Here is a 14,387-nt window from a genome sequence, read left to right on the forward strand (position 1 = left end):
TTTTGTCCATGGGGAGTATTGACCAAGGTGATGCCTGCACAAATCCTATCAAATGGAGGGCGGTTATTACACACTAGCTGACAGCAAACCCTTCATGTCTGGAAAGTGATCCCATCCAGGTGAAGGTCTGAGAGGAAAAAGAACGTTAACTAAGTGAATTTTTGCAGGAAATATAATTGATAATTAAACTTGAAAATCTCTTATTGCGTAAGATCATTGGGTTCTTTACTTAATGGAATTATGTTTCTGTTAATTTTCAAATGAGATATGCAATTCTACTAGTGATAGGCAAGCCACTGGTAGCAATGAGATTCCCTACTCCATATCCACAAGCCATTAATATTTCTACCTAGTAATCAGCCAATACACATTATTCAAATACACACATTATTCCATTTTAATGTGAATTATTTAGGTTAAAAAATGTTTACATTTTACATTTACATGAAATGACCCTCACTCATTTTAAGGAAAATAACACATTTTCCCTGTAACCATTTTTAATCATTAGATTTTACACTTAAATAAACATGTACTTAATATCTGTTATTGGACTCAATAACCTTTCTAAAAACAAGGATCCCAACACCTGTTATCCTGGAAGAAATTTACATGAAAAGCTAGTCTTTGTGAAAAGTAGTAGACTAGAGAAATGAAACTAAACAACTAAACTATATATAAATGTCTGTATATATCTTATTATAAATTAATGTTTGTTATCTCAAATTTCTGCATTCTGTTACTAAGACAAAATTAGAAATATCCATACCCTGTCAACCAGAGACTACCCTTAATCATTTTGTCACATTTTATCCAATCTTTCATATGTATATACATATTTCTTAATAGGGCTTCAGATAATACTATTTGGAATATTTTACCACATTTTATATTGGACATTAATATTTTACATTGTAATTAATGTTTGAAAATATAAATTTAGTGACTTCACTTGATTATATGTGATCCTAATGCACAACAGTTTTCTACACTAAGCCATTAAATGTTTCTCTGTAATTTTTATTATCATGAATAATACTGCAATGTGAATATCTTTGTCCACAGAGCTTTGACATATTCTAGATAACATACCTAGGCTGCTAGATTTTAAATGTAACTTGGTTAAAAATATGGCCATTTGTAGGTACTGAATTCATATTGATTAAATTTTTTTCTAAAATGTATAGCTTACTCTCTGATCAGGAAGACCTAAAACACTCCACTCACATTAGCATTGCCTATTTATTTTTATTTTATATTTTTTTGTGTGTGAATTTTCTGAGTTTCTACTCAGTGGTTTCTTCCTTTAATCATCTTCAATTGCATTATTAGATTCTAGAAGTGTTTGTATATTCATATTTGTTAAATGTAAGACGTATTAAAAGACTTCTTAATATTTTATATCATTTTAACCTTATTCTTCTGCTCTGGAATTCAGACATTCTCATTATACTTACTAAGATAAGATGTTGAAAAACTCTAATTGTCAGTGACTGGATATTCTTAATTGTCTAGTTCATGAGCATCAAACTTTCCACTTTATTTCCACACTACCTCCGCACAAATAAAGTAAGCTCACTATGGCAATGCATCTGCTCTAGGGATATCTGTGGATGCCTGAGGAATGCTGGCATGTTTCACACATAAGACCTAGTACTTGTTTTTCATCTCAACTCCATCTCTGCTCTACTCCCTGGAGGTTACTTATTGCCATTTTATAAATGGCTACCCAAGGCTGTACCTTCTTTCTATATCACTTCACTTGAAGCCTAAAACACAGACACCTGTCTTAATTCCTCAGGGCTCAAGTAGAAGTGTTTAAAAAAGCATATTGAACGCTTGAGAATAGCATAGGCACGACAAAGCAAAAAGGGAAACACAGCTTTGAAAAACAGATACCAAAGGACAGCCACTTTGGAAGACGCTTTGGCAGTTTCTTACAAAACTAAACATACTCTTACCGTGAGATCCAGCAATCCTGCTCCTTGGTATTTACCCAAAGGAGTTGAAAATTTACGTTCACATAAAAACTTGCACACAGATGTTTATAGCAGCTTTATGTGTAATTGCCAAAACTTGGAAGCAACCAAGATGTCCTACAGTAGGTGAATATGGTACATTCAGACAATGGTATTATCCAGCACTAAACAGAAATGAGCTATCAAGCCATGAAAAGACCTGGAAGAAATTGAATGTATCACACTAAGTGAAAGAAGACAATATAAGGAAGATACATACTCTATGATTCCAATGATATGACAGCCTAGAAAAGGCAAAACTATGGCGATGATAAAAACGATCAGTGGTTGTCAGAGAGAAAAGGGAGGGAGATGAACAGGCAGAGCACAGATGAGTTTCAAGGCAGTGAAAATAATCTGTATGCTATTATAATGGTGGATCTATGTTTTTATATATTTGTCCAAACCCATTGAATGTACACCAAGAGTGAGTGAACCCTCGGGTGAAATATAAACTTGGGATGATTATGATGTGTGGATGTAGGTTCATCCTTGATTTTAAAAAAAAGTACCATTCTGGTGAGTGATGTTTATAATGAAGGAAGTTATGCATATCTGAGGGCAGGGAGTATTTGTGACATCTTTCTACCTTCCTTTCAATTTTTTTGTCAACCTAAAACTGCTATAAAAATTAAAGTCTTAAAAATAAATCCATTCTAGACTATTGGCCACTTCTCCCCTTAATAGATTCTCTTTCCTAGTGCCATGAATATTTTAGGTATTAACTACCTTCCTAAGAAGAATTTCTCTAACATAGTCCTTCATAAATGAGGACTATTTTGTCCCCCAGGAAACACTTAACAATCTCTGAAGACACTTTTATTGTCATGATTGGGGGCATGGTGGTACTGGCATCCAGTGGGGAAAGACCAAGGATGCTATTAAGCATCTCCCAATGCATGAGATTATCCTCCACAATGATTATCTAAAATGTCAGGTTGAGAAATCCTGCTCTAATATATCTGTCTTTCCCAGGCTGAGTCTAGGAAACTACCTGGGTCCCCCCAAAAGATGCAATTTGTTTGCTTTCTAAAACCAAAGCCTGCCCCATTTTCTATTCAGAAATATTGGTAATGGTACTATCCGCATCGTACAGAGTGAAATTTGACCCTACACAGAGTGTGGTGCGACAACTTTTGGTCCAAAAAAGGGCAATAATTATTAAAGAAAAGTTTGTTTCCTCAATTTAAGTTATATCATGGGCCTTACCCAAAGAGAAAAATACATGGGAGTGCAACCCCAAGGGGACTCCATGTTCTTTACATAAAATGTGTCTTTATTTAGGTATAAATCTGTAAGTAGAACAATCTGAGATCAGTCTGCCCAGTCCTACTGGTCCTGACTAAACTGTTTCTCAGTTTCCATATAAATGAAATTTTGAGAATGCCATGGTTTGGGACACACATAGGGTAGGCAAACCTTAAGAACCAACTGTTATTTTAAATCCAGTACAGTCTAACGTCATTAAAATAGAAAGAGACAAACATTGTAGTTCTAGAAAGGCCTATACTTGCTAGTCATACATTCAATTTATGGTTCAAAATAATGTCCTTAACATTTTAGGCAGAAACACAAAGATGACTTTATGAGGTCAGAAATACCCCAGTATAAAAACAGGTGTACATACATGTCTCATATGTCCATATTGAAATGGACTCATCTAGTGAACCCCTCCAAGAATGAAAACATGCCTGACACAAGGATAAACGTGCAGAAATTGCTGGTGGTCTTCTGGAATGGCTGCTTACAAAACATTAAGATCCAGACGCCACATAACATTCAGCAAACTATTATATGTCCAAGTGCTAAAATAATTTTACCACTTTATGTTACTTCAACTGGTAAGTTGTTCAGGAAATAAACACACACACACACACACACACACACACACACACACACACACACACACACCATGGAGAGTGAAAACTTAGTTTGGTTTCCAGAGGACACATCAAAAGCATTTTTTGGATAAGAAGCATGAAAATTAGTTAATTTTGTTCACTGCTCTGTTTCCAGTGCCTAGAACACAGCACAGGGAGAATGACAAAATTCAATAAATATTTGTTGACTGCGTATGGAAAAGTAAAAACAATAGAGGGCTGATATCTAAAGAGGAAAATGAAGATAAATGCTGCTTAAGTTACTTGTTTCCTTATGATTGAAACCCACATTCAGGATCAAACCAGAAGGAACAGTTCATTTTAATCATCATTTGGAATAATTCATTTTCCTACAAATTGCTGTTATTTAAATGGCCTTTACCATTAAATGATATGAGCCCTGTTTCAATATACTTAATATTCTTCCACATATTAAATAAAACTGGTGAAATGTCTCTCAAACTAACTTGCAGTCAACCAAGTAACAAAAGAAATGTCGGTGTCTTCTCCTGCTTAATAATGTACTCAGATAAACACAATGGAGGCGTGCATGAAGGCCTTTGATCCATTTATGGAATTTCTCTAGACTCAACTAAAACCTTATTGTCTTTCTTGGTTCCTCTACTCCATTTTTGGTTTTATATCTTGGTTACCCAACTGCTTACAGCACATTATATTTACATGTCAATTTTATACTGTCCCTGCTTTGATATTGACCCTATCTATCCCTTTCTCACTGCTTCAAATCATGTTTTCTGAGATTTCATAATGACCTCATGTCTGTTACCATGGTAATTGCCCCCTGCATGGATCCCACACTAGTTTAGGGCTCCGTTCCTCCATTGTTCTCATAATAACTGTTTCCATAATAACTCTAATGAATAGCCATCAAGATCAATTTCCGGAAGTGTGAACTTAGAAATTGTAGCTCTAGCATTTGTGCTGAAGGGTTGGGGTCATTCTGAAATGATTGTAGACATAATTCACTCATCAGAGTTAAAGCAGCATTGTCTTAAAACTCCTGAAGAACTGTTTTTTAATTTATCTCTGAAACAGAGCAGTTGTATTTAAGGCTCTTGTACTGAGTGGTGCTAATACCAGTTGCAGAATGGGGATGGCAAATGCCATAAGGAGGACCCAGGACCATGGCAACTTCCAAGCCTGATATTTGAATACTCTTATTACTATTGTTCTTATTTAAAAAATAATTATACCTAATGAACTTTGAAATTAGCAAATGGTAATTACTAAAGAGTGGTCTTAAAATGTAACTTCTAAATTCATTGTTCATATAAGAAAGAAAGTAAACGTTCAGAAAAGTTGACCTTTAACTACATCTTCCTCAAATTACAGGTGGCATCTCCCAAAGTGTTATAGTAACACCTAATTATAGTAAATTTAAGTTCATTCGATATTAGAAAGGCCAAAGTGTTGTCTAATTGAATGTGCATGTCCTAACCCCATTTAGTGGAATACCATATATGATAGGTTTAACAGAAATATAAAGTCATAATAATTATAATTTATAAGCCTCTTATGCCTGAATTCCCTTCTACTTACAACCAAATATACAGTGGTAAACTGAAAATGTTTTTCTCTATATTATAATTACTTGGGTTCTGTAGTTAACTAGTAGAAGGGAGGAGAAATTTTAGATATAACATATGAGTCTGACTCTCTAAATTTACAAATTAAAAAATTGTCAATGAAAAGATTAAATTGCCTGCCAATTTCACTGTGCTTCAAAAGCAAAACTATGCCTCAAATTCAGAGTAATAATTTTTCTGCTTCAGAATGCTTAAAATGGGAAAATGCAAGATCAATTTTGTAATCACTACATAATGTAATTCTATAATTTATTTCCTAAATGCTTGCGAGAGTATTGCCTGTTAAGATATTTTTTAAAAGTTAAATTCTATTCTAATGATTTCCAAGAGCAGTTTTATGTATTGGTGACTTCAGTGCCATTATTATATATTAATAGATTCCTATCTTTTTAATTCAGATTCCATTTCTAATTACCAAAGTGACTATAGCTACTAATGCCAAAACTGATTTAAAAGTGCAAAACCAAGCCAAATCATAGAAGGCTGACAATTTACTGGCTAAAAGTCTCAAATCACTAGTTCATATTTTTTTCTAAATGTGTCTGTAACAAAATAGATATCCCATAAATAATTGGTAATTAGTTGTTATCAACTTTTTAAGCACCAATGCAAAGGGAGAAAATAGAAGTTTGAGTCAGGTTCAATGCAGTGAGATAGTCCTGAAAGCATTACTCTATCAGTTCTTTATAATAGACTCCCTTTTCTGTTTTGTTTGTAACATATGTAGTTGCTTTCTTGATTATGGTGCTTACAACATGCGTTTAGAGAAGAAAAATAGAATTGCCCATAATGACTAAATTCTTAGCATGATGGTTATAATTAAATGAGAAAAAAAGTCATGAGGTAAAAATAAAGAAGAAAAATATCCCTTAAATATATTCATGTTTTATAGTATAATATAATGTATGAATCATACCTAAAGTTATGGAATGTGCTAATATCCACATTTATTAGCAATTTGGTAAATTCTGAATACTTAATAAGTGCCATGCACTGAGTTAAGCCCATTATACACATCACCCAATTAGTTTTTCACAGAGATTTTATGAGACACATTATTATTTCCATTTTATAGATGAGACAACTAGAGAAAAAAGCAACTGAACATGATGACATAGTCATGAAGTGTCAGAGCTATGGGTTGGGCTCAGGCATCCCTGACTGCAAAGGCAGGTAGGTGTTTTTCAATAAGCTGAAAAGGTTTCATTTAAATGTAATGCATATATTAGCCATTTATTAAAGGTTCTTAGAAAAGCAAAGTTGTTTTGAAAAATAAATGTAGAAAATTTCAAAATTATCCCCATAGATTACCATCAATTATATTAACACTAGAGGCCTGGTGCACAAATTCGTGCACATTGAAAGGAAATTAATTAGAAAGAATCTTTTAGAGGTCAGAGAGGGACCATGGGAGGTTCGCTCCAGGGTGTGTCTGGCTCATCTCTCCCAGTCCTGATCGGGGCCTATCAGGGCTGTTTCGCCCAGTCCCCATTAGAGCTAATCAGGGACAGCCAGCTGGGGAGGGACCACGGGAGGTTAGCTGGCCAGGGAAGGACTGTGGGAGGGCTCCAGGGCGTGTCCGGCCTGTCTTGCCCAGTCCGGATTGGCCAGACCCCAGCAGCAAACTAACCTACCAGTCAGAGTGTCTGCCCCCTGGTGGTCAGTGCACGTCATAGCAACTGGTCGAGAGGTGGACCGAATGGTCGGACACTTAGCATATTAGACTTTTATATATATAGATAAGTTCTAGATGGACAACTTAAGATTAAAAAGATTTATAATATTAGTCTATTTCTGATATCACCAAGTTTTGAAACATTAACTATTACATAAATAGTATATATTTGCATAAAATTATGTAAAATTCACAATTTTAGAAACTATTATTGTATTGTTTTCAACAATTAGAAAGAATAAAAATAATGCACAAGTAAATAATAATACCCCACAGTACATCTGTATACATATGTCATTTAGTAATTTTATTTATTATGCATGTTGGATATATTTATCACCTATAAGTATGTTAGCATATATGCAATTTATCTTAAGTCATAACATTTATATGTTTATGTGTGTATGACATAATCAAGTAAAGAAAAGAAAATAGCTGTTTCTTTTTTTTAACCAAAAAAAGCACTCTTCTAAACAACTTAAAAGCACAAAATGCTTAGAAGAATTTCTTAAAATATTCTGGAAGAAAAAAGATGTAAAAAGCACTTATTTATACCTTGTAGGTCTGAGTATATAAAATTTTCTTCTTGCAACATTTTGAGTAATTTTCAGAAGTGTTCATGAGCCAAATTACTGATCTTCAGGAAGATGAGTAATTATCCAAACAGAATGCTTCCTTGTGAATACCGCAAACACAGTTAAAGAGGCACTAACATAGATGATGCTAGAGTGTAGCACTATATTCCTTTGCTTGAATTGGTAAAGACATCTTGAATGTGGCCAGAGAAAGTATTATTAGTTCTGTTTTACGTCTGACCTCTTTAAAAAAAGCAGCGGCATTCAAGATAAATTTGACCTGGTAACAAAGTGACAGGAGCTGGGATCCTGTGTACCGTCACCTGAAGGCTTCCTTCACTCTCAGAGATGACCACTGCGCTGAGGAAAGCTGTCAGTGTTTGTGCAGGTTTGATTTACCTGTCTAATTTGGATCCTAATTACGTCCCTGGGAGGGGAATGTAACTGACTCTGTGTTCTGACGGCACCTGGTGCACAGTTGGATTCTCACTAAGTGTTGAATAACAATTTACAGAAATCAATTTAATAATAGGAAAACAGGCCCTTCTGCAGTGCAATAATTTTTTATCTCTAAGAATTACTGGGAAAAAAATTCTAGCGTAGCAAGGAATGGGCAATACTTGGGGTCATTCTGTCCTACAGGAAAATGCCATGTGTCTCCCAAGTGCATTTAGTGTCGACAGCAGACAAGAGCAAAGCCGGGGACTCTGGAAAGAGTCCAGTGCAAATGGGAGAGGGAAAATGCATCGTTCCCATGCCATCTTGTTGTGGTGTGCCCTCTGGAAAGGCTGGCATGGATGCTTGTGAAGCAGATGCAGTCCTCTAGGCCATCCATGCCGCGTGCGCTGGCCTCCCAGACCATGTAGCCAATGAGAGCACATGAAGAGCAGCCCTAGGATCATGAGATTCTATCACTGCAAGGCCCTTCAGCAGACAGACCCAAGCCCTTCAGCTTGAAACTGAAGCCCAGAGATATTACGTGGCATGCTCAGAGCCGTGCATAGATTGCGTGGTGCCTTTTTCAGTATGCTATCCTCTTCCAAACAAAAACAATAAGAAACATGTCTTTCTTTCAGGGGCATACACAGAAAGTTGGTGCTTAAAATAATATTTTCCGCTGGCCAGCATGACTCAGTGGTTGAGTGTCGACCTATGAGCCAGGAGGTCACGGTTTGATTCCTGGGCAGGGCACATTCCAGGGTTGTGGGCTCCATCCCCAGTGTGGTGTGTGCAGGAGGCAGCCGATCAATGATTCTCCCTCATCACTGATGTTTCTATCTCTCCCTCTCTCTCCCTTCCTCTCTGAAATCAATAAAAATATCTTTAAAACATGAAATAAAATAATATTTTCTATACCACTCTTAAAAATAAAATATTGCCTCTGTTCACATTTATTTTTAGTTAAATATGAGATAGGTCAGACTAGTACTGGTCAACCACTGTTATGTGGAAATTAATGTAATGGTATTATTGGTTACTGGATGCCATTCCATTATTTGCTAGAAAATCTGATATTTTGGTTGTGACTTCCATGCACCTGTCCTTTCTCCTTTGCTATTTTAAACACTTGTTGGAAGCAATTTCTATCCTGCATTCTTCCCAGTGGGGTTTTGATTGCCCATCCAACCCTCATAATTGGTTTGGTTTTCCAGACCCATTACCCTGATAGATGAAATATCAGAGCGATAGTAGCACTGGGAACATTAACAACTGCATTTCAACAATTCCATCTTTGGGTAATGAATTCAGAGCAGAGTACTTGGATCTATACTATAATATTATGATGGCCGATGGTTCTTTTTTCTTTTTCATAAACCCGTGATGTGAATGAAATAATATAACTTTAAAATCTTGGTGATCATATAAACGGAAAGCTATTCGTTGTGTGTTATCCATAATGTATGACCGCAGTCCTCTACAACTTGTGCTGATTGCTAGATTATAGGTAACACTTTGAAACAAACAATTGAACATGATTTTATAGCTTGGTATTGTATATAAGTATGACTTTTTAGAGTTGCAAAAAGAGGAGTTATCTACTTAGAAATAACAATGCATTATGGTCTACCATTCATTTTCCTCACACAACTTGCTGGACTTTTTCTTATGCCCCTTTTGAAATAAAAAGAATTAGAATATAGGGATGTTAAAAATATAAGTGTCATGACAGAATTTATATGAAAAGTGTTACTCTTATATTGAAATGTGTCTATGTCTGGTAAAAGGCAGTCATTTCTTTTGGCTAAACGGAATTATAAGATACAAATATTTAAACTAGAAATACAAGGCCATGTTATCATGATAGAGCTACTAAAAATAACACGGCTAAGTATGGTGTATTTTAAAGTCATAATTTTTGTTCTTTCAATTAATTAAAAATGATTTCTGTATTTATGTCAATATCTGAATGGACTAGAGTATAATAAGCCCTTTGCTTTCTTGCCCAAATGGTGGTTTCTTGCTAATAGTTAAGAAACCTAGTTCTGTATTTGTATTCCTGTCCCTGACACCTGTACATGGGAGGCGTATTATTAAAGTTGATCTCTTCTGCTCTTGTCTTTGCTTTGCTATAATGGACTCTGGTGATTCAGCATGGTGACCTGGAGAGTGAAAGCAAAATAAATTATCTATGAAAGATGAATAAAGTACCCCTTTCCTTCATTTCTTCCCTGAGAACCCAATGCCCTATGTAACTTTTCTAGTCTAAAAACATGCAAAAATTAGTCTGGGTATAAAGCTGTTTACTGCAGCACCATGTAGATTTCAAATGAATGAAAGAACGTGTGGGAATTAGAGATTAGAGTTTGCGACTCTCCCTAACGGAGTGGTTCCTTTTACCATAAAAGGGGAAAGCTTTTAGACTAGGCTTTTACAAAAATTGCTTCACCATCTAGGCTCTCCCTCCTTCCAAAATTATCTTTTTTTTCACATGGCTCAATATAATCTCCCTGTCAAATGGAGCACCTCAGACTTCATCCTGATGCTAAAAAGAGCTTCTCACTGTTCAGTATGTGCTGCTTTCCTAGAGACAGATGGTAGCTGGAGTCATAGGAAGAGTCATAGTCAAAGTAGATTTTCAAGTCTATTCTTCCAACTGGGTGATCTGGAGATGCTTTTCTCACTAGCTGACCTAAGACACAAATGTACCTTCCTGAGAAAAACCTGTATTTTTCATAAACAATACACTAAATTCCCAAAGTAAAAGAGGACACCCCTCCTGTTCCTTTTTCAATTGGGTTTCTTAAAGGCAACAATGAGCTCTTGATATCTGTTTTGACCAGCCATATTCTCCAGAGTTAGCTCATATTCAGATTCTGTATTATGTTCCTGATTTGTTTTTTGAATTTCAAGTTTCCCCTGGCCTTAATTAGAGAACTTGTGAATTATTTCTATTTAAATAAATAATTTTTGTATATGTTTGATCCTTCTTTCAGGAAGATTTCCTACATGGCTGATAGGGCAATCAAGTAAGTTATTCAGCATCACATGATATACTTTAAAACATTAGTAGAAGGTATGTACTTATACTAGTAAATACACTAGTGGCCTGGTGCACGGACTCGTGCACCGGCGGGGTCCCTCAGCATGGCCTGCGAGGATTGGGCCCAAACCGGCAGTCCAACACCACCTGCCACTCCTGCCTGCGGCTCCCGCTCATCCCAGCCCTGCTGCACCTGCCACCGGCTCGCGCCCAGTCAATCCCGATCAGGAAAGGCTCTTGCCGCCACAGCGGTGCTCGGCAGCTGTGAGCCCTGCATCTGGTGCCCATTGGTCAGCTGAATGGTGCTCCCACTATAGGAGCACATGGACCACCAGGGGGCAGCTCCTGTGTTGAGTGTCTGCCCCCTGGTGGTCAGTGCACATCATAGTGACTGATCAACCAGTCATTCCATCATTCGGTCGCTTAGGCTTTTATATATATAGATATAGAGCACAGGGTTTTTTTAAAAATATATTTTTATTGATTTCAGAGATGAAGGGAGAGAGAGAGAGAAAGAGAAACATCAGTGAAGAGAGATAACCATTGATTGGCTCCCTCCTGCACGCCCCACACTGGGGATCAAGCCTGCAACATGGGCATGTGCCCTGACCAGGAATCGAACTGTGATTTTCTGGTTCATAGGTCGATGCTCAACCACTGAGCCACGCCGGCTGGGCTAGAGCACAGGTTTTTATTATGGTCCATGGGTGGAGTGTACTTGGGGGTTCCCAGGCTAATGCCAGATTGGTCAACTCAAACCAAAAGATCACAGTTTGATAAGTTACATGTGGGTCTTACCTAAGGGGGACTTAACGGGAAGATTATGAGAGGCCAGGGACTGTTAATCACACGGCTATTGTGAAAGGAATGTCAGAAACTTAGCCTTTGCTTCTCTCTAGGACAGCGCTTGCATGAGGGGGCTAGTGCCAGTTTAAGGTCCCTGCCGGCCTGTTGGTCAAACAAAATGGGGGCTGCTGCAGCAATTTCATGGAGCATGTTAGATAACCTCCACATACTCATCATCCAATCATTATTTTCCTGTTTAGATTTTTTTAAAATAATTTTTATCTTCTATTTACTTTCCACTTTGGAGTTGGATTATTCCATAAACTAATGATGCCTCAATTCTTACAATAACATTATATTTAATTCTGAAGGATTATATTTGTCTTTAGAAAATTATATATTTCTCCCTTGCATATTTTATCCAACTTTGATTATGTACTTTTAAAATAGAACTGTATGGATGATAATCACCTGAGAAAATATCAATTTTATATGACATACATATGTACATTCATAATTTATGCAAATATTGATAAACTATAGTCACATAATTTATATAAACATATAATGGATAATCATATAAGTATATATATAATTTATAGTAAATAAGTATGGACCAGAGAGTCCTAGCACTGTGTAAATGGTAAATTGAGATAATAAACATTTTTTTGTATATTAAATGTATGGGAGTACATTTTTATAGAAACAATGAAAGTAACAAAATTTTATATACTGCTACTAGACACTAGAACATATATTTAAAAAATTAAGAAAAATGCAATTTCATGTCTAAGGCTTGTGATTTCAAAACTTGTTGAAATGTTCAAAACTAATTCCACAACATCAATATAACAAAGTCAAGTGGGTTTTAATGTACTCATTTACACCACACATCTTAATGACATTAACAAGGTAAAAAAGTACACAGAGTGTTTTCCATATAAACTGTCACCTCTTCTTTTTGTTACCTTCTTGAAATAACAGAGCAGTTTCTATAGAGTCTATAAAACTGGTAAAACTTGTGAAATTTTATAGCATTTTCTGAAATTCTCTCTATACTCAAATTTAGGCCTCTTTTAGCAAAAACATCAGTGATTAAATGTAGTGGGGTTTTTGTTCAAATAGTTCTGATGTAATATATTTGATAATTGGCTCACTTGTTCAATACCAATTTAAACACTGATTCTTTTAGCAATGAACAATGACTCTCTTCAGTTTAGAGATCTGAATGGCAAAATTCCTGAGGACCATCCTAAAGTACATGTGTCTGACATTATCATCTCCAGGGAGCAGCCGTCACTGGATGTTAAATGTTTATCATAAGAATGCCCATTTTCTTGTTTCAAATTAATTTAAGTCATTCTCAATTCTTATGCAAGTCAATATAAAAATGTAAGTTATTCTTGCTTTTTCAATGATAGTTTCATTACAGAAGTTGACATTTTAAAACTTCAATCATTTTTTATATTCCAGTTAGTTACTTCAAAAGGGACTTGGCAGACACTAGAGGGAGCCCAAGTTATCTAACCCTATTCTCAGGAGCTATAGTGACATCATTTGTTATCCTATTTATAAGCAGTAGATTTAATATTCAGGGTCAGGCCGAGACACGTAGGAATGGGAGCAAGCAACCAATAGCTTACCTTATTGAGATTTATAAAAATAAACTATCAAATAGATTTTCACAGCTTAACATTATAATCTTATAAATTGTTTTGAATGTTTCTAATATGGGAGAATATGAGCAGTATCTAAACATACTTGGAATCTAGATTGACAGAATGCAATATGAGGGATAATATATACTTCTTTAGAGATCGAATCTCAGTGTGTTTGCAAAATGTGGTCTATTTCCCTCCTGCATCCTAAGAACATAGGGGCCTTTAATATTCATAGTCTATCATTTTGCTTTATTGTTTTAGAGGTGATGAAACCCCTCTCTAAGCCCTTTTTCCATTTCTGCCTTCTCATCTCCCAAACATTATTTTTTGCCTAAAATACATGTGAAAAACAATACCTAGCACAAAGCCAATTCACTTTTTTAGTGAGGCCTTCAGTGATAACAAAACAGAGATTGCATCATTTCAAAATATTCAGAATTTAATGATACCGTCTCTTTGAAAAACCCAAACCAGGAAAATGCAGGCAGAGCCTATGTTTGGGTGGATGCTGGCCAGCTACAGTTCAGCTATTTGGTGCATAAGCCTTTGAACAACAGAAAAATTTCTAAATTCTCTTTCACAGCTTTTCAAAACACTTACTGATTTTATATTTTTAGATAATGATAATGCCTTGTCCTAGCTGGTTTGGCTCAGTGGATAGAGCATCGGCCTGTAGACCAAAGGTGGAGAGTTCGATTCCGGTC

Source organism: Myotis lucifugus, unplaced genomic scaffold, assembly GCF_000147115.1.
Source record: "Myotis lucifugus unplaced genomic scaffold, Myoluc2.0 scaffold_193, whole genome shotgun sequence".
NCBI lineage: Eukaryota > Metazoa > Chordata > Mammalia > Chiroptera > Vespertilionidae > Myotis > Myotis lucifugus.